Genomic DNA, 20279 nt, shown 5'->3' with positions numbered 1-20279 from the left:
TATATATATATATATGTTTTCATTTTTATAAGATCTAGGAAACTGTGGTCCCATTTGGTAAATGCCCTCTTCCAGCAACCACTTAAAATCTCTAGAACAGAAAAATCAAGCCCAAATTCTAACCATAAAGCAAATTCTACCCCATACCATTTTTTTCTTGATTTATACACAACATACCAAAATGCCAGTTCTTGAGCCCCATGAAGAGAAATCACTGGATATCAGCATTACTTCTAGATTCCTCCAAGTCAGCTTTTGCCATTTACTACTTATTCTCAATGATTTTGCTACCTTCACTTTTTAAAAATTTCTTCTCCTTATTTTTTCTCAATCTATTATTTCTTCTTTATGAGAGTCTTTAGACGGAAGGCCCATGATTGAATTTTCAAATCGTACTGACCTTACCTTCCAATGACAACACTGCTTCAGGCCTTCATTAGACCACAAACTAGGACCTCCTTTGCAGTGCATTTGTCTAACGAAGAGGATTATATAAGACCACTGCATCTAAAATGAATTTTATGGTCCTAAACATGTCTTTTAATTAGAAGTATAAGATTATTCCAAGTTATTTAATTTTAGAATTGTAGGGTCTCAATTCTAGGTCCCTTAAATGTCAGTGGTATACCTACCACTATTGTCAGCATGGCCACTATAATGTAATATTTTTACAGCCTCCTTCCCAAGAGATGTTATCTTTTATTAAGTACTCTTGACCTCATAAGTGCATCTCAGAAAGCACTAACCTGTTTCACAGGGACCTTGGGTCCCTTTGATAGTGCTCTAGACATAGTATGCTTTATTCTCTAGGAATATCATATCCAGTTCCTTTATGCTTTCCCTAAAAATTATCATAATCTGATTCAGGATTTATAGACTGAAGCTTATGATGGCTTTCTTTAAGAAAAAGAATAAAAAACTATGAACATGAAATCATGTTCAGGGCCTTGGAAGGAATCATGCAAGTGAGCCACCTTGAAATTTAAGCATCACTTCTTCAGAGTGTATCTGCCTTTATCAGACACTGCATTCAAATGCATGATTCACATGTTTTAGTTCATTTTTTCTTCTATGTAACTATATGGAGTAGTTAGTATGGTCATTCCTTTTCCAGATGAAAACGTAAAGTTCACAAAATGTTAACATACATGTCTGATAAAATATAATTAGTAAGTTGCAGAAACATCTCATTAAATGTTTAAGTAAATGAACTTGCTTTCCTTCTCCATCATAGTCACTATCTCGTCATTCATAAGTAACCACTCTCAAAGTCTATATTCAAATTCAAATAGAATACATAAAACCTTGGACTCAATCCCCAGGAGCTCCCAAAAATAAATAAATAAAAGCATGAATGGAAGAGTGATTAAGTTCAAGTAATGTTCTGTGGTATACTTTGTTCTTACTATTGCCATATTTATTTTCGTGTTTATTTGAAATATCAAAAGACAAATATTTATTGAAAGCATAGAGAGTGCCAAATGCTGAGATGTTATTTCTTTCATATATAGTTTTATGTTTTTCCTTTAATCTCCATAAAATCTTATGAAATAGGTATTTTTGTCCTCTTTTTATAATTAGGTGTTGCTAAAGAACTAAAGATATTACACACAAAAATTTTTGGTTTTAATTTTGTAGATTCAAAGCGTCATGGTCTGCCTAGAGAATGAATATCATGCCTCTTCAATCCCTGTGAGCTTTTTCATTTATTAGCAAATTTTCTTTCAGTGCATCAATATAATCTTCTCACATGTAACATTGTTAATATGAAAAAATGTTAGGGTAGCACTTTAGAGTTTGTGAAATATTTACAATCTAATTTAATCCTCAACACAATCTTGTAAGCCTGGTCTCAATGACTCATTTTCCAGATATGAAACCCAAACTCGAAAATATTAGAAGGTTTGCTCGAATTGATACAATTAGACAAAAGTGGTTATCCTCCTCAGCATGACATTTTCTAGCATGCAACAGTCATCTGTAACTGTTGAGCTAATGAGTGAATGAATATCTTAACTCAAGGGCAGTGCTCTTCTTATTAAAGCATTACCTCTATGAAACAATTAAGAATTTAATTCTGAGTACTTGATTCCCTAGTAACCAGTACATAAACATAGGAATTTTATGAATCAGAAGGAAAATTAATTGAGTTATAATAAATTACTTGTTTATCCACACATACAACAAAGCATCCTTCACCTTTCGGTTTTCACTTATTCTGTGTTTTCCATCTAGAAACACTCAGCCATTCCAACCTCTCCCCCTCACCTTCTCCCATTCTTAATGAACTTGTTTCATTTCTACTCATTCTTAAAGGCTTAGCTCACACATTATCCACTCTTAGTAACTCCCAAGACTTCCTAGTCCAGGGACCCTGTGTTGTGCTCCCACAATCCTTTTGCTTATTTTATTGTGAGATGGTAATTCATTTTACCATTCCACAACAGGTTTTATTCATTCCTATATTATTTATACCTAATACAGTGTCTTTGCACAGTACACATGCCATATTTAACCATCGATCAATATTTGCTTGTAGTAAATTAAATACCTCTTGACTATATACAAAAGTCTCTGTTCTCTGCCACTAATTATAAGGGGAGTAAAGAGCAAATATCTGAATTGAAAGTCTGGCACCATGTTGCTAAACAGTTCCTTGGCAACACAACAGGTATATATAACAAGAAAAATAACACAAACAACAGATTTTAAAATATTAGTCCCCAAAACAGGAATTCTTTATTTGCAAATAGCCCTGTCAGAATTTTCTTGTTTCTGGTCCCCAGTCTCACGACTAGTTTTTTCTTTTTCTGTTTTCTCCTTTACTCATGCCTTTCCCTCTTCTTGTCTTTGTCCCTCACTCCCCCTCTCTATCTCTCTTTCTTTTGATAACCAAATACAATGAGAAAGTAAAATTCCACATCTATAAAATACTTTAGTATAAAAATACACTAGAAGGAATCTTGCTAACTTTTTAATCTAGCCACATTATTTCCTTTTAAAAAAACTCTCAATTGCTTCTTTCACATAGAAAATAAATACCTGGCCCTTATTTTATATAATCTGTTTCATTTCTCACCAGGTTGTGTACTATTTTTGATACCATATATTCTAGCAAATGGAATTAATATTAGTTTCTTACGCATATTATTATACATGGACCCTATTCTAGGACCCTATGTCCTTCCTTATAATCTCTCTGTAGCATAGAATGCCCTTGTACTCTTAATCTAAATCCACAAAGTCTTTTCTCAAGGCAATGCTTCCCATTAGTTTTAATATACTAAGTATAAATTTGTGCCCCAAATCTTCTCTGTTATAATTATTTTATAGACTCTGTGATGCTGCCATGCACTGGTTTGTGGACATTGCACTCTCCATATAAAGCAATTCAAGAACAGGGACTGGGTCTGTCTTCTTCATTGTTGTAATCTCAGTACCCAGTGCAAATCTCAGCATAGAGCAGACATTCAGAAGATGGTTATGAATTAATAAGTGAATTAACAGATCAATGACTACATAAAAAGACTCTGCTCAAGGTCTAGGAGAGAACAGGAATGTTTTCCTGCCTGAGACTCAGTGAGAATCTATTGTCACCCACATTCCAGAGATAGTACTCTGTAGTTACTGCCTAACCCAAAGACTTTAATGAAAGAATTCCCCAATCTTTGGTCTAGGTCTGTTTATTTGTACCTCCAACCCAGACTTTCTGGTTTATTATCCTATTTGTGGCTGTATCTTTCTTGAATTTGTTATTTAACGTGCATGAATCAACGTGCCACACACTGGCTCCTGTGGATTTAGTAATGAACAAAATATAATTTGTCTCCTCAAAAAGTTCTCAGATAGGTTATGTCGTTGAGTTATTACTAAAACAACTGATATTATAATCACAGGACACTGAGACTCATGGGAATTTATCAACTTATGATCACATAGTAAATTTTCTAGGCCAGATTATGATATGAAGATATTATTCATTGATGTTGAAATATAGTTTACCTATATTAGAAATATTGATAAATTTGGGATGTCTTAAGATTGCAAATGTCCAGGGGTTCAAGTTGGCTCCTAGTTCTACACTCAATAAATTATTTATTTCCAAGAGTCCTGAAAAGAGGTATATACATATAAGGGACAGTTATCAGCAAGAATAAAGAGCGTATTTCATTATTAGCTGTAGCTTAGATCCCAAACCCCAAATGGAGAAGTTCAATATAACCTAGGTTTGACTAAAAGGAAGAGTCTTTTATTCCCTAATCTTGTTCAACAAGAATAGCCAAAGCATGATGTTCCCAAACACTAAGCATCTATATATGAATTTATTATCTTAATTATATGACTAAGAAAAACCCAAACTTTAATTGAAGTAGCATCACTGAGCCCTGGATCCAAAATGAAGTTTGTATTTGGACCACTAGACTCTTCAATAAATATTAATTACCCCTTTCACTATATCATAGCTATCTCAATGGAACTACCTATGGTTAAAGAATACATAATTAATAAAATTCTAAGTCCAAATAGCAGTGTATTCCCTTCACCAGTACCTTAGAACTTCAAATTATTGGCATCTGTAAGGAAAGCATAGAAGCTGTATGCAAATCACTATAAATATACTTCAATTGGAGAATAAGACATCAATTAATATAGCAATTATATATTATTTCATGTAGTCAAATTCATAATTGCATAAAATTGAAAAATATAGATATAGCTATACTTTTTAAAAGCTGAAATCAATGTTAGTTTATTCCTGAAACAGACATATGAGCAGTATCAGTCCAAACAAACTATGAAGTTCTGATTTTAATTAAAGATTAATTGAAACTATTGAGATTCAAAGAAGTCCTGCATAGCAATAAATACCTGTGCCTATTTAAAAAGAAAATGGTCCCTCCTTTCTTATTTTTTCTTTATCTTGTGATGACTGGATCTCCTGAGTTGCGTTTTAACTCCTGCTGGGCATACCCACTCCTGTAGTAAAGAGTTGATAGGGTGTTCTTTTGTATGTCTATAGAACTCTGAATAAGACACAAAATTATAAGCCTTACACTATTCTAAAGCAATCTAAATGAAAGCCATACATACCCAATTTGAGGTAACTGTTTGCTTTTAAATGAATATAGAAGTCTTATAACATATATCCTTTGAACCAGTAATTCAAATTCTAAGAAGCTACAATAAGGAGATAAGAGACAAAATGAGGCCCAGATAATTTCATTCAGAAAGATGTTGACTCAATAGTATTTATAGTATCAAAAACTTAAAAACAGATAAAAGAGCTCAACATCAGGAAAACAAATATAAATACTTATTAACAATAATCTTATTAACAATAATGTGCACAAAGAATATTCACAGCAAAGGAAAAATTCAGAATACAGTATCTAATGAAAAAAGTAGAACACAAAGTTGTATGTAGAATATAACCACATCTGTTTAAAAGAATATTCACAGAAGAGGAAAAAATAAGGGATCCAGTTCCCAGAACAAGCAAACTATCTATTAACTAACTACTGTTGAATATAAACAAGGAAAGGAAGGAAAGAAAGAAAAGAAACTTGTCCATAGCAGTAGTTTCTGAGTAGAAAAATCAAGGAAGATAATTTTTTGTGTCCATTTTTCCCATACTTTTCAAATTCTGTACATTAACAAAGTATAATCAAGTTCAGTAAGTGGAGAAATTACTATATAATAACATAGCAACATAATAAAGACAAAACCAATTACTTCTTGAAACCTCAGTCCATTCCAATATCTTCTCACAACTACTACTATCTCTCTGTAAACTAACATTCATATTAAAGAAATAAATAAGCATTCAATAGTTAATGAATGAAATTTAACTCTTATAATAAAGGATATTCATGGATAAAAGAACACCAGAAATAACTCTCAAAATCCCAAGACAGTGTGTTTCTAAATAAACCAAGAGTCAAAGAATAAATTTCTAGGGATATTAGAAAATATTTTAACACAATGAAAATGAAAACAAAATATATAAAAATCTACGTCACTCAGCATAAACACCACCCAGAGGGAAATTTATAGATTTAAATAGGTATATCAGAAAAGAAGGGTCTTAAATCAATAACTTAAACTTCTGACTTAATCCATTAAGTCCCACATTTTCAGTTCTGAGAACACTTGAAAAAAACTGACAGTATATTAAAATAGGTTAAAATCATAATCTATAGAATATATATAAATATTAATTAATATTGCCATAGTTAGTATCATATAACTATGTTATATTTGTATATTACATTTAAGTTTGATAGGTGTTCCACATTTGGGATCAGGCATTCCACATCCAGGATGACAGGACAAAAATGGGATGAGAAGCCAGAAAAAAATCAAATGAAAACTAAAGTAAAAAAAAAGAGAAATAATAGAGACGGGGGAAGTAAATTAAAAACTCAAGAAAAAATAAAACAAGATAAACAGTAAAAACATAAAACAAAAACTGGTTCTTTGAAAAGATCACCCAAATCATTAAGGAGATTTACCAGAAGAAAGGAAAGACACAAATTGCCAAAATTAGGAGTGAAAGAAGGGATATCAGTACCAACCACACAAAAATTAAAAAATTATAGGTGATACTATGAATAGCTTTTTTGTCAACAAATTACAAATTACTTAAATGAAATTGACAAATTTCTTGAAAAAATAACTGACTGACAAAAGACAAAATCTAAATAGATACTACATTATCAAGTAAAGAAGTATTATCCTTATACAAAAACTATTAAGGAAAATGTTAGCAAACCAAATCCAGTAGTCTATAAAGAGTTAAACATCATGAATATTTGAAAGAAACTCACAGTGAATCATGACAGGGGGATTTATTTATTTTAGGAATTCAAGGTTGATTTAATAATTGAAAATAAATTAAAATTATGTGCCATATTAATAAAATTAATGACAAATTTACAGGATTATATGGATCGATACAAAAAAACATTTGACAAAATTTAATGTTCATTATCATTTTGAGAGCTATAGAAATTCTCAAAAAAATAGAAATAGGAGACTACCTCAATGTCATTAAAAGAATTCCCAGTTCATATCATATGTAATAGTAAAAGAGTGCAAATTTTCCTCCTAAGATCAAAAACAAGGCAAGTATGTATATATTTTAGTTACTTTATTCCATTATCAATGAAATGAGATAAAATAATAAATAGATCAATTAATTGTGTATATTATTATGTAACATGCATTATTCAAAAAGAATAAGATAACCAAAAATAAATTTAACAAAAGAAGGAAAAGAGTTTTATACAGAGTAAGTGCTGAGGGATAGTTTGTAAATCTCAATGAATGGAGAGAGACTCCATGTCTATGGACTGGGCTTGGGAATTAGCTGCACAGAGCACAAGGTAACTTTGGGGTGGTAGAAATACTCTAATATTATAATGGCTTAAATTCTAGTCATTTTGTAATGGCTTCTGGTAATGGTAATAAAACTCTGTCGATTTATTTTGAAAATCATTGAACTGTACATTTTAAATAAATACATTTTATGGCATAAATAATATACTCCAATAAATGTTTAACTCTCTAAAAAAGAATAATCCATAGAATAACCCATTGAAATTTGATTACAGAGGGCCAAACATTCACACACGTACATATATAGTTGGTAGAAGCAGTGATTTTTACCCCATGGGGACTATGACAGGAATGATCTAGTCCTAACATTTCTTTTATGTCAGGAAGGAATATTTTGTCACTCATTTTGCTTAGAATTGACAGTTTACTGTAACAATACAAAGCTAACTTTTAGTCTGTTTTATTATTGTTTTAAATTATCTTTAGAAAATCCACCCTCTAATTGCCTGAATCACCATACAGTGCTCCTATAGCTTCCATCCTGGTTTGCCACTTGGTAGAGGCATAAATAGGTGAACCATCAGAGATTGCTAATTTTTTTTTCTCATTTTTAACTTATAAAAAACATCAATTTCATCAGATTCAATTAATATAATCCTTATAGAAGGCAATTAGACAGCACTTGTCATAATTAAAATCTATCTATCCTTTAGTCAAACAATTCTATTTCTATGAATTTATCATGTAGATATATTTTCTCATGTGTAAAATCACTTTTATAAAAGAATATTCATCCTAGCTTTTATTATAATGGTAAATATTGAAAACAATTATACTTAAAATCCATATGCAAAAAGACTAGTTAAATTAATTATAATACATTTCTAAAATAAAATATTATGCAATTATAAAAATAAAGCAGATCTCTTTTACATACATATTGTAACGGAGTAGTAATGGTTGAGAGCAAATACTCTAGAACCAGATTATCACTATGTGAACCCAATATTACCACTAACTGCGTGATCTGTGGCAAATTATATAAACTTTCTGTTCCTGCCTTCATTTGTAAAATGGAGATAAAACATTATATGTCTCATGTAGCTATAATAATTAAAAGTATTTTCACACATAAAATTTTTCAGAGTGGAAGACATGTAGTATTCTAAAAATATTACTTATAATTATTCTCTCCAATATGCTTGTTTCAAAAAAGCAAGGTTCAAAATAAAATATGAAGTATACTAACATTAAAACATTGGAAAAATACATGATATACATGCTTAGATATAAGTATGTTTGGAAGACTATATAAGAAACTAATATCATTGGTTACCTCCAGGGAGGAAAACCAGACAGATGACAGGGGAAGGAGGAAACTGGCTTTTCCTCATATGTTATTTTTTACCTTTTGAATTTTGTTCAATGTTCATATTTTAAATAAATGATATATTCATTTTAAAAATATGAACAGTAAAGTTGCCTTTTTAACTGTTTAAAGTTGCATTTCCTCAGCTGATTTGTCTATGAAACACTTTTCTCAAGGTAACACCTAAAAATCATCTAGAGTTCCAAAGAATAGCATTTTAGAAACATTTCAGTAGGCTATCAAGAGCCATTGAAATTTACAAAAAGAAATGACATATTCAGAACACAGATTTGTGGGGCTTTTTTAAATTATATTTTCTTTTAGACATGATAGGTGACTTCTCATTAGATATCCAACTCTGAAATGCAATTATTTTATATCATGAATAAGCACTTGAGAGTACACTTGAGAATAAATCCAAAGACACAAATAGAACTTTTATCAACAAGAAGATACTAACTCTGTAATATGTCACAGTTCTAGCAGGATCACATAGTCATGTTTTGCTTCCCCAAATCTAACTCTTCTTTCCCAGAGCAGCTCAGCCTAGGGGAGTTAATGCATGATCCTCATTTCCCAGACAGACAGTGCCTTAGTATGATCCTGGCCAGAACTTTCATCTCTCTTCTCTGTACTTGCAAGCTACCACTCTAGCTGGGATTCTTATTACATGAGGAAGGCAACTGCCAAGCACAGAAAGGATACAAATTTAAGCAAAGTCCCACATGTATTAAGTTGTGGAGCCAAAATTTTTCCCAAGCAGTCTTCCTTGATGAGATTGGAATGAAACCATCATAGTACATGCTGCAGAAAATGTTGGTATTCTCATCTTTATGTGCTTAGCAGTGATATGACACAACAACTTTGTGGCCTTCAAGGATCTTCTAATATAAAAATCTTAATCATTCTAGAATTGTAAGAGTAGGTACCTGAGAGGCATTTACTTTCTGTTTAGTTAAAAGTTTTGAATTTTTAAATATCCTTGCTAGATATTTTACAATTTAAAATGAAAAAAAAAAGTGTGATAGTCCAACATTTCCTATACATTTTATATTATACAAAATGTTTACAGATTTTTCAAACAAAAAGGATATCGATGATCAAACACATTTTGTAAATTCTGGATTAAGCAAGCTACACTGGTCTGTTTTCATTATTAGCAGACTTCTCAAAATTTGAAAAATGCTCATGCTAATTTTGACTCTTCCACTGAGACACAGAGTATAAAGAGCTTCTCATAAACATTCACAACTCTCAGACGAGTGTTCTGTAGCCAGCAAGGTGATAAATAAAATTTCCTAATGGAACAATAAGAGCTTTAAAAATGAAAAGCAAGTGTGCACATTAAAGTGCATGTACTCCTGCTTTTCTCAGTAACAGACTTAAATCATTAATTAGCAAGTATTTATTAGGTAGAAACTATTATAATAAACATTTAATGTCCCTAGATTCACTCTATTCAGTAACACCAATATTTAGTTTGGTCAAATAATGTTAAAAAATAAATCAGCTAAGAAATCTAGGCACTGTACTTGGCATTTAAGATCCAATTAACAAAATGGATATAATCTTTGCCTCAAATAGCTTACATGCATATAATAAACATAGATCTGAAATAAATAATTTCAATTAATCAAATGATTAAAAGGTTGAAAAATGTTGAAAAGGAACCTACAGGACACAAAGAAAGCATGACATGGGTTCCTAACTTAGTTTGGGGAGTCACTGAATGCTTTTTGGAAAAAGAGTCATCTAAGCTAATACTTGATAAATGAGTTAAAATTTGCCAGGAAAAAGAAAAAGAAAAACAACATGCTCAAAGCGGAAAAAAATCACATCAGGGAGGACCCAGTGGAAAGAGAGAATACAGCACATTCAACAAGTTGGACTAAGTCCAATATGACTGGAATACATAGAAAGAAAGAGAAAGTGACATGATATGCAAAATAGGACTGGGTGCCCAGTCCTTTTTGTGGATAGGCTTGGTGCCAGGTGCTCCAAAAAGGACAAAGACAATAGAGTGGCATCACCTGTCTTTAAGATGCTCAGGAAACAATATAAAAATCTAAATGCAGAAAAAGTGGAATGAGCTAAGTTTACTCAATACCTAAAAAGGGTCTAGTCTTGTACTGAGTATTTTAAATACATTAACTCGTTTAATTCTTGTGAGAATTCTTTAAAGGTAGACTCATTGCCCCATTTTATAAATTAGGAATTAGACGATTAAAAACATTATCAAGATGACTTTCCCAAGAATATGTAGGGAGTCAGCAATAGAACCAGTAGGTGACTCCAGATGAGCCTTCTAAATCCCTGCTCTAGTAGATACTTGCTGAGCTACAGGTAAAGAGAACGGGAATCTGGTTGAGACACAGAGTGAAAGAAGATGATGGCACAGCTAAGAGACAATGGGAAGGAATTGTTCACTGGGGATCCATCTACAAGAAATGAAGAGCTCATCCTGACCCTATAGACTGAGATGTTCTTAAAGAAATAAAAACAAGAAACATCTGACCCTGGAAAAGGAAAACATTTTCTAGAAAGTAGTTGCTTCATTATACAGTCCTTTAAGCCCTGGAGGATGCAAGACATTAAAAATGGCCATCATGACCATAAACCAGATGTTACCTGAGGACTTCCTATCCCCTAAAGATTAGATAGACTGAACAACATTTTCCCAACGTGATGCCTCCAGGTTCAGACTAGGTAATTATGCATGCTTCTTCTCTGAATTCTCAGAGGATTCAGTATGTGATACCTCTGACTAGTTTTAGTCTAGCCTATGCCAATCAGAGTGTCATACCCCTTACCACTTTTTTTTCCTATCTCACACACAGAGACATACTTCATTTTTACAAACCATTTTATGTATTTGTCCAATAATATTGCTGGAATGGATTGTGTCAGGAGTGCATAGAATTGCTCCATCTCACTGGCTTAAACTGCTCTCTCTCTCTCTCCTCCATTCCCTCTCTGTTTAATTTTATTCCCTTTTAGTGGAGGAGGAGGAGGAGGAGGAGGAGGAGGAGGAGAAAGAAAAAGAGCAAATTTCTCTTTTCCCCTCAAGAATAATATGGTACCCTTAAAGTTTCAGTCTTTATGTCCAGAAGACTATAAGATTTAAACAGACACAGCACTTTCATATTTTCTCAAACTCATTACATAGACTACTGTTATTATTATAATAGGTTTAGTGACCCTACTATTTATTGAGCAGGTATCTTATATTGAGAACCTTATAAGCATTGTTTTTAATCCTCACAAAAGTCCTGTGAAAAAGGTGTTATTTTATCTCTACTACAAAATTCTGGGTCAAGATGGTTAAATGATTTGCCCAAGTCATTGAATTAGGGAGTAGTGAAGTCTGCATTTACTCCAGGATGGACTAGGGAAACTTTTTCCATCAGGGTGACAAACTTTTCAGTCTTATGGAGAAATAGAGTGAAATGATTAGAGAATGAACAAGAGTAAAGAAGGAAATGATAAACTTCTATCAGAGTAGGGGGACAGCTGAATTTCTAGGCAGGACAAGGAGTTTTCCAAAATCTTTTTTTGAATTCTTAGATTGACAAGATTGATCTCCTGTGTGGCAGTTTCCTAAATTGCATGTCACCCAGTTGAAATGTATAGTTTGAAGGGTCCATAGAAAAGGGGACTAAGGAGGAGGAAAGAAGAAAAACCATTCAAAGAAGCACAAAATTTAATTAAGGAAAACATTAGATCAATTAAGAATAAATGGTGGTATGAAACGTTAAAGTAAAACATGTATTAGTGTGACATTTGCATTTTTATAAAGTATGAATCACAAAGAAATAATATATGCAGCTAAATTTCAGTTAACTTCCTTTTAAAAGTCTTGTTACCATGGCAATGCCAAGAATGAGTTTTCACAGGATGTAAGATATGGATTTTTTGATTTCTTAAAAGCAGTTTAAATAAAATCTACCAACAGCATGGTATCTTTTCATTTCTCTTATATGACCAGGGCCACTGAAAATAAGAATCACCTATCTATTCCAAAAATTATACAGAAGAAAAAACACTAAAAAAAGAAATGCATTTCCCTGTTGGATTTCTTTATTTCTTTATTTATTTATAGCCTCGGTATATTTTTAATAGGTTCATTCAGAAATCTATGCCTAGGAAAACATTCTAAAAACATTTTAATTTTTAGAGAAACAAAGAAGACTATTGTCTTCTTGGCATTCTCTATAATCCTATGTCTGCTGATTCAATTAAGGAAATTTTTAATAATAGTTACTCTCATTATTGAGACAAGTTAAAATTCTACTATTAAGGCTATCTTTGACACCAGCAGCTAAATGGTTCACCTTCTGAATTCCAGATCTAAGAAAAGTTGCCCTAGTCTCTAATGAGTAATAGGGGATTGAGGTTTCTAGGCTACAAAAATCCTGTTGTGGCAAAAAAAAGGCAGAAACCTAACTCTGAAATCAATACTGTATTACTCTCTCCACAGGCGAGAGCTGCTGGGTCAGGGGAATCATGAAAAATTCATAGCAGAGGTGGCCAAGTCATCCATAAGATAGAGAAAATGATGCTATATCTAAAGATCCCCTGAGCAATCGAAAGTACTTTATAGATTTCGCTGTGGATAAGTGCTGGTGTGTTTCATCTGGGTGCCTTAATGCTGCTGCAATCTTATTTTTGACAGTCAATGAGGTTGTTTTGATCTATATTTACAGGGTCCTATTTACGTTAGTTCCTAGCTTTTTTTATAGTGCTTGGATTATAGTGGTCACAGGGAAGCTGTGGGAAGCTATTTCAGTCTTGAAGACTCCCCTTGACTAGACCTGTCCTGATTCAGTTTTTGTTCCCCTAACTGTTCAGTGGAACAAAACTTTGAGTATGAGATTCTTTATAAATGAATTTAATTCACATAATATACCTGTAAATTAAGCATTATTATCTTTATTTCGTTCTTATATATTGGGAAATAAAGTTCAGAGAGGTAAAATGACATATCTAAGTCATACAGAAAGTAAGAACATGAATCAGGATTGTGACCCAATAATTTCTGAATCCAAATACCTCAAGAACTTGCTTGCCCCAAAGTCCTTAATTTTCTTTCTATGTCTTTTCACTTAAGGATATTTAATTATACCTGGTAAATTAACTACATTCCTGGCATCATAGCAGTCAAAGATATTTATATTTACACACACACACACACACACACACACACACACAGAGGCGCCTAGGTTATGAGGTATTTGGACCTTCCAATCCATTTCACAGTTTCTTATCCTTATCTGTTTCCCATAAACTACCTATAAGGTTAAGCATAAATTTCTTCAGCTGACCTCCTACTCATAACTCAAAACTCAGTTCAAATGATATTTTCTCTATGATAATCAAATAGAAAATTAAGATGATTATAAACTTTCCCTAATATGTCCACACTCTCTGCCCTTAACAGCCAGTATGCTCTTGAGAGGGGCTGAAGCATCGCTGTGATCCTGCTTTCTGGCTGACCCACTACCTCCCAAACAATTATGATATCCAGAAACCAGATTTGCTTTGATAAGCTATCTCTCAAAGTCTGCTATTTAGGATAAACCCCAAATTCCTTTACTTGAATTCAACCCTCAGTCTTCCTTTATAATTTTATTTTTCCATTTTCTGCAGCATTTTTTTCCCACCATGCTAGAGATCAATCCCAGGGCCTCATAAATGCTAGGTAAGCTCTCTATCACTGAATTATACTGCCAGCCCTCTACTGCTCTCTTAAATGATTCATTTGTTCCAGATAGTTAGGTTGTCACACACTTCTCAAAATGAGCTCTTTGTATTCATCAACATTCCTTTGCACATACCCTTCTCTTCGCCATAGTTTTCTGCCCTTGGTCTCTTGAGTATCCTTTAAAGTTTTGTGGGATTCTTACTTCTACGAGGAATTTTCTGGCCTCTCTGGCTCTGGTAATCACTTCTTGTCCTACAAGCCTACCGCAACTACATCTCTTTCAGGCCTTAATTAAATACAGTCTACTTTTCATTGTCTCTTTAGTCTATAGCAAGACTATCATCTCCATAAGGTCAAGATCAGCTAGGTTCATTCATCTCTAAGGTTAAAGAAGGGCCAGGGCCTGTGTCTGCTTCATATTCAGATCTCATTTGGTTTGACTTCTCCAGTCCATATGACATTTCTCCTTTCTAAATTCCCTTCACATTTTGAGAATTTAGCACATTTTGTTGCTTTTTACTTGTATTTTAACAAATGATAATTTTAATCAGATATCTAGAATAGTCCTTTATGAAATCAGTAGATACTGTCATGAATTACATGGGAGAAGTAAGACTATCTTCAAATATTTTGGGAATATCTGAGCTAGATTTATTCATTCATCAAACGCCTTCAACATGTCAGGCTCAGTATTAGTGGGACAGATAAAAAGATGAAAAAATAGCCCTGCCTTTCCAGGGGCTCACAGTCTAATGAGAAAGCTTCAATATAAATATTGGAGTGGGTTATTTAAAGAGTAGTAGGAATTCATGAGGTAGAGGGGTAAAAAGGAAAATATCAACATGAGTCCAGATTCGGGATTTAGGAGGGCATTATTCATTCTAATGTACTTACTGTCCCTAGTACTTAAATGCAAATTTCTTTAAACCTTATTTCACTATATATTTTTCCATCCTATTCCGAATTTATTTTTTATTTACTTCCACGAAAGAAATGAATTAATAAGTAACTGGTTCTAGAAATTCCTCATCCATGACATGGTGTTTAGGATTTAGTGTTCTTTGTAAAAAGGACCTAGAGAGCCTAGATCAGTTGTTAGGTAAGTCTCAATCTCCATGGGAGAAAAATCACATTGTTACTAGACTCATCCAGGCTTCAGCCTGCGATAAAACACTGAAAGACTTAATTCTACAAATTGTCTTAAAATAGTCAGTGGCACCAACAAAGCATAAAGCATTGTGGATGAAAAGGAAAACCACACAAAAAGAACAAAGGAGATTTTTCACACTGGGCACCTATAAGATGCTGTGCCTTTGACATCTGTTGGGCAATGGCTTGACCAAATTCCAAATCTGGTAATTATTCTTTCTATTCGTCACTAAATGCATACAGTGGCCTGAACAAGAACTAAAAAAATAGGAGTCTTTTGTGTCCATACTAATAATAACCATAGTAATAATGGTAATATAATGACTATTTATTAAAAATTTATAATGTGATATGACATACACACAAACACCCACACACACACACAATCAAAAATCCAACTTCAAAGTCTCCTCTGAGACTCAAGGCAAACTCTTAGCTGTGAACCCCTGTAAAATCAAAAAGAAAGGTATATATTTTTTGTGACACAATGACGCAGGATAAAAATTCTCATTCCAAAGAAAAGGAATACTAAAATAGGAAGAGTCAGACCAAAGCAAGACCAAAACTCAACAGTGTAAACATAAAATCATATAGCCCCATGTATGGCACCCTGGTTACATGGTGCCATGATATGAGCTCCAAATGACTCCATCAGTCTTGACCCTATGGCATTACTGACTTCAGCCCATATAACCTTTCTTCTGGAGTGGCTCTGCTCACTGCCCACACCTTCTTCTCTTGCAAGCATTCCATGTTCCTGGCATCTCCAACTTCCTGAGGTCTCCTATGCAATGTCAGCTTCACTGTCCCAGTTTGTAGTGATTTGTTTTCAGGGACTTAAACTCTGCTGCACACTACCTGCTCCCCAGGCTTTCCTTTGAAATCTCAGTGAAAGCCTCCATGACCCCATAACTATTGAATTCTGCATGTCTGAAAAACTAGTCTGCCACAGTGGGACCAGTATCCAGGTCCTTTTAGGTCACAGCAACACTAGCCTCTGAATGCCTGGACAGCTGAACCAGAGAAACAAAATCCAAAGAAATAATTTCCTAAGCATCCCTGTGAGAGAAGGGCATCCTGATGCTCTTTTTAAAACAGTCTTTCTGACAAATTTACACATTTATATCCTTGAGCATGCCATGGGGGTCTTGCACAATTCCTGTGATGTCTTTAAGGTATCTTTCCTAATGTTCTAGTGTAAAGTAATCAGCTCTTTTAATATTACTAATAATCTCTTTCACACCCTTGTTGGCTTCAACTTTAAAAAGTGTTCCTTTTCTGGTAAAACTTCCACAGTTTTCAAATCTTTCCACTCTGATTTTTGCTCCTAATTCTCACTATAAATCTCATTTTTAGTCAGACTTGGCAATCACCAATACTCATATATATCACTACCTGAATGCTGTGCTGCCTTGAAATTTCCACTTCCACTTGGTTCATCACTTTAAACTCATTTTTACACAACATCTCAAGACATGGGCAAATATCAAAAAGTTCCTTGCCAAAAGTTAACACAATAATAATAGCCTCTAGTCCAATTCCCAACACTGTATTTGGAATATATGGAGTACTCATTTCCATCTGAAACCTCATGAGTATAGCCTTTACTGTCTATGCTCCTATCAGTCTTCTGGTTTTCTCAATCCCATTAGAATTGCCCCCTAAGCTCTGTTTAAGATTTATCTAGTCTGCTTCTCTAAACTTTTACAAATTGCTTTTATAAGTCAATTTCAATGGGTTCAAACCACATCATCAGGTACATCACAGCTACAACCCCACTACTCAGTGCCAGTTTTCCATGTTAGGTTGTTTCATTGTGACAAAATAGCTATGATAAATAATTTAAAATGATAAAATATTTATTTTGTTTCCAATGTCTTTCTTTTTTTAAAAAAAGAGAGAGAGAGAATTTTTTAAAAATATTTATTTATTTTTCTTTTTTAGTTCTCGGCGGACACAACATCTTTGTTTGTATGTGGTGCTTAGGAACGAACCCGGCCGCACGCATGCCAGGCGAGCGCGCTACCCCTTGAGCCACATCCCCAGCCCCATTTCCAATGTCTTTCAATAGCAATATCAGTTTAGAATCAAGTCATGAGCTTTTGAGGGACATTTAAGATACAAACCACAACAAATGTCTTTTCTAATCTCACCTAAGGAATTCTTATTTATTTTGTCTCGCTGTTTTAATACATGGTCAGCTAGTTCCAGCGCTTTGGGGCCTTGGTACATCATCATGGTGGGTGAGGGAGCCAAACCACAAGCAATGCTGCTCACTCCATGGTGGCCAGGAAGCAGAGGAGGGACAGGGTCCTAATATACCTTCAAAAGCCATACCCCCAATGCCTTACTTCTTCTAACTAGGCTCCATTCCCTAAAGTTTCTACTGTCTCTCAACAGCACCATTAATTTGGAACAAAGTCTTCAAAACATGGGCATTTGAGGGACATTTAAGATCCAAACCACAACAAATGTCCTTTCTTATGTCACCTAAGGATTTCTTATTTTTCCTCTAATCCATTTAGTGGAATCTCATTTTTAATCACCTTTCAGTACTTCCTCTACCTTCCTCTGCAGCATTTCAGTCAGTTACAGTTTGGCAGGAAATTCCCACATACATCTATCTAAAACTGATCATTTATTTGTTTATTTATTTATTAGTTGCCGATTTAATTATTGAAGGATACAAAACAGTTTAAGTATGGAGTACACACAAGGCAAAAGCAATAAAAGCTATATATCTTTCTCATCTTTTCTTTGGCCTTTTGGTTTCCTGACTTGTGCAGTTGTTGGGGATACTTCTACAAAAGTTCAGCCCTGCCAGAAATAAAGAAACATCCAAATTACTGCTGTATTGCTGCTTTTATATATTTACTTACATTGCAATTTTGAAATAATGACAATGTAAGTGAATATAACACACAAACACACACACACACACACACACACACACTCTCTCTCTTTCTTTCTCTCTCTCTCTCACACACACACACACACACAGCAAGCACTTCAATTATGAGAACATTTTTTGACCAAACTCTGGTTCCAAAATCAGAATGTAGTCTGAGAAGTCATTAAATAATATCTTTATTCTCAAGTGTCTTGGAAGTTACTTCCCTAGCATTTTGCTTCTTTTTTTGAGCTACATTTTGCCTGTTTACTCACCAATAGATTAACAGGTTAAAATCTGAATGTTTACTAATACGGCTGTTACAATCTCTTTTATCTGAGTGGTTCTGCTACTAAATTTGGTCCAAGGACCAAGGCTATAACTCCATTTACTTTGAACACTTCAGTTAAATTCTATGATCTCATTAACACCTGAAAAACCTAAAATATAGTATTGGGAATTGACAGTGAGATTGTTTATATAATATATATAACTGTCAACTGACTATATTGTGAGCTCTTCAAGGACAAGGACTAGGACTATCACTTTTTTAAAAGTATTTCTAGTTATAGATGGACACAATAACTTTGTTTTTTTATTTATTTTTATGTGCTGCTGAGGCTTGAACCCAGTTACTCACATGTGCTAGGCAAGTGTTCTATTACTGAGCTACAACCCTAGCCCTAGGAATATCACTTTTAGACTCTCTATCCCTATGACTTATGCAGGACTGAAAACATAGCACAATGGTTAAAAGAAAGATCTTAGTCATAAACAGGTTTAATGATAATTTGGTTCTGTCACTGATTTGCTATGATTTTGTGGTAATTTGTTAGAGTCTGTAAACAAGTCAAAATAACACCTGGCATTTTGCCAGGGGAATGTTAGAGTTCGTAAACAAGTCTGGATGGTGCCTGGCAAAATGCCAGAGGGAGTGGTTTGAGAAGTAACAAAAGCGAGCCATTAAGTGTAGAGATTCTTTATTGGTTGACTGATGTATCTAGTTTATGTTAATTAGATAAGCTGTGTGGAATGTATAAATACTGCTCCTGTCCTGCAATAAACGGCTCCTACTCCTGCTGTATCAACGTACACAAGTTATTCGTCACCCTCCGCTTATTTTGCCCAGCCAGCCGGGCTGCGGCAGTAATTTACTCACATGGCCTAAGATTCATTTTACTCACATGAAAGTAAAAACAATGAAATATCCATTTAATGTGATTTTGATGAATTTTAGCATGTGGGTGGGGATGGAGTGTGAACTTAAAAACCCTTAGTACAATAAAAAACACATTATAAGTGTCAAATAAATGTGAGCCATTTTTAATTAACATTATCTTCAATACCATCATTATCATAAATTTTAACAGAGTAAATTTATTTAATATTTCTTCTACAGATAAATAAAGACCCCTTTATAAGGTTAGTTTATTAAACCCTTAAAATATTTAACAGAGTGCCTGTCACATTCACATCATAAATGTTTAAAGTGTTACTTCATATTATTTCTTAATCTTAAAAGTGCTGACAGGAATCTCAAGAAGCAAACTAAAAGGTCCCATGCTGCAGTAGGGACTACTAGTTACATATTAAATGTCTCTTTTTTCTGAGTAATACAGTACTGATTATGTGGAGAGTAACACTGTCTCCAGCTAAAATATGAAACAACTCCAAAGACCAGATATGACTAGCCAATCAAATATAATAAAAACCACTGAATAAAATTTCTAGATAAAACCTCTTTAAGGCAGCTGCCTGTGGTGAAAAGTATGCCCTTTTTCTTCTCCTTTCTCCTTTCTGCTGCCTAAAATTGCGGGGGGGGGGGGGGGGGG

General features: G+C 33.7%; 1 protein-coding gene across 1 annotated transcript in view; it reads right to left on the bottom strand.

The window, feature by feature from the left end:
- The window catches only part of Agbl4 (AGBL carboxypeptidase 4), a 1414634-nt gene that overhangs the window by 1034774 nt on the left and 359581 nt on the right, over positions 1–20279 (bottom strand). The window lies entirely within an intron of this gene.

This window comes from Marmota marmota, unplaced genomic scaffold (genome assembly GCF_001458135.2).
Source record: "Marmota marmota marmota unplaced genomic scaffold, marMar, whole genome shotgun sequence".
NCBI lineage: Eukaryota > Metazoa > Chordata > Mammalia > Rodentia > Sciuridae > Marmota > Marmota marmota.
Note: the sequence above shows the minus strand (reverse complement) of the source record. Positions and strands in the feature narration are given on the sequence as shown.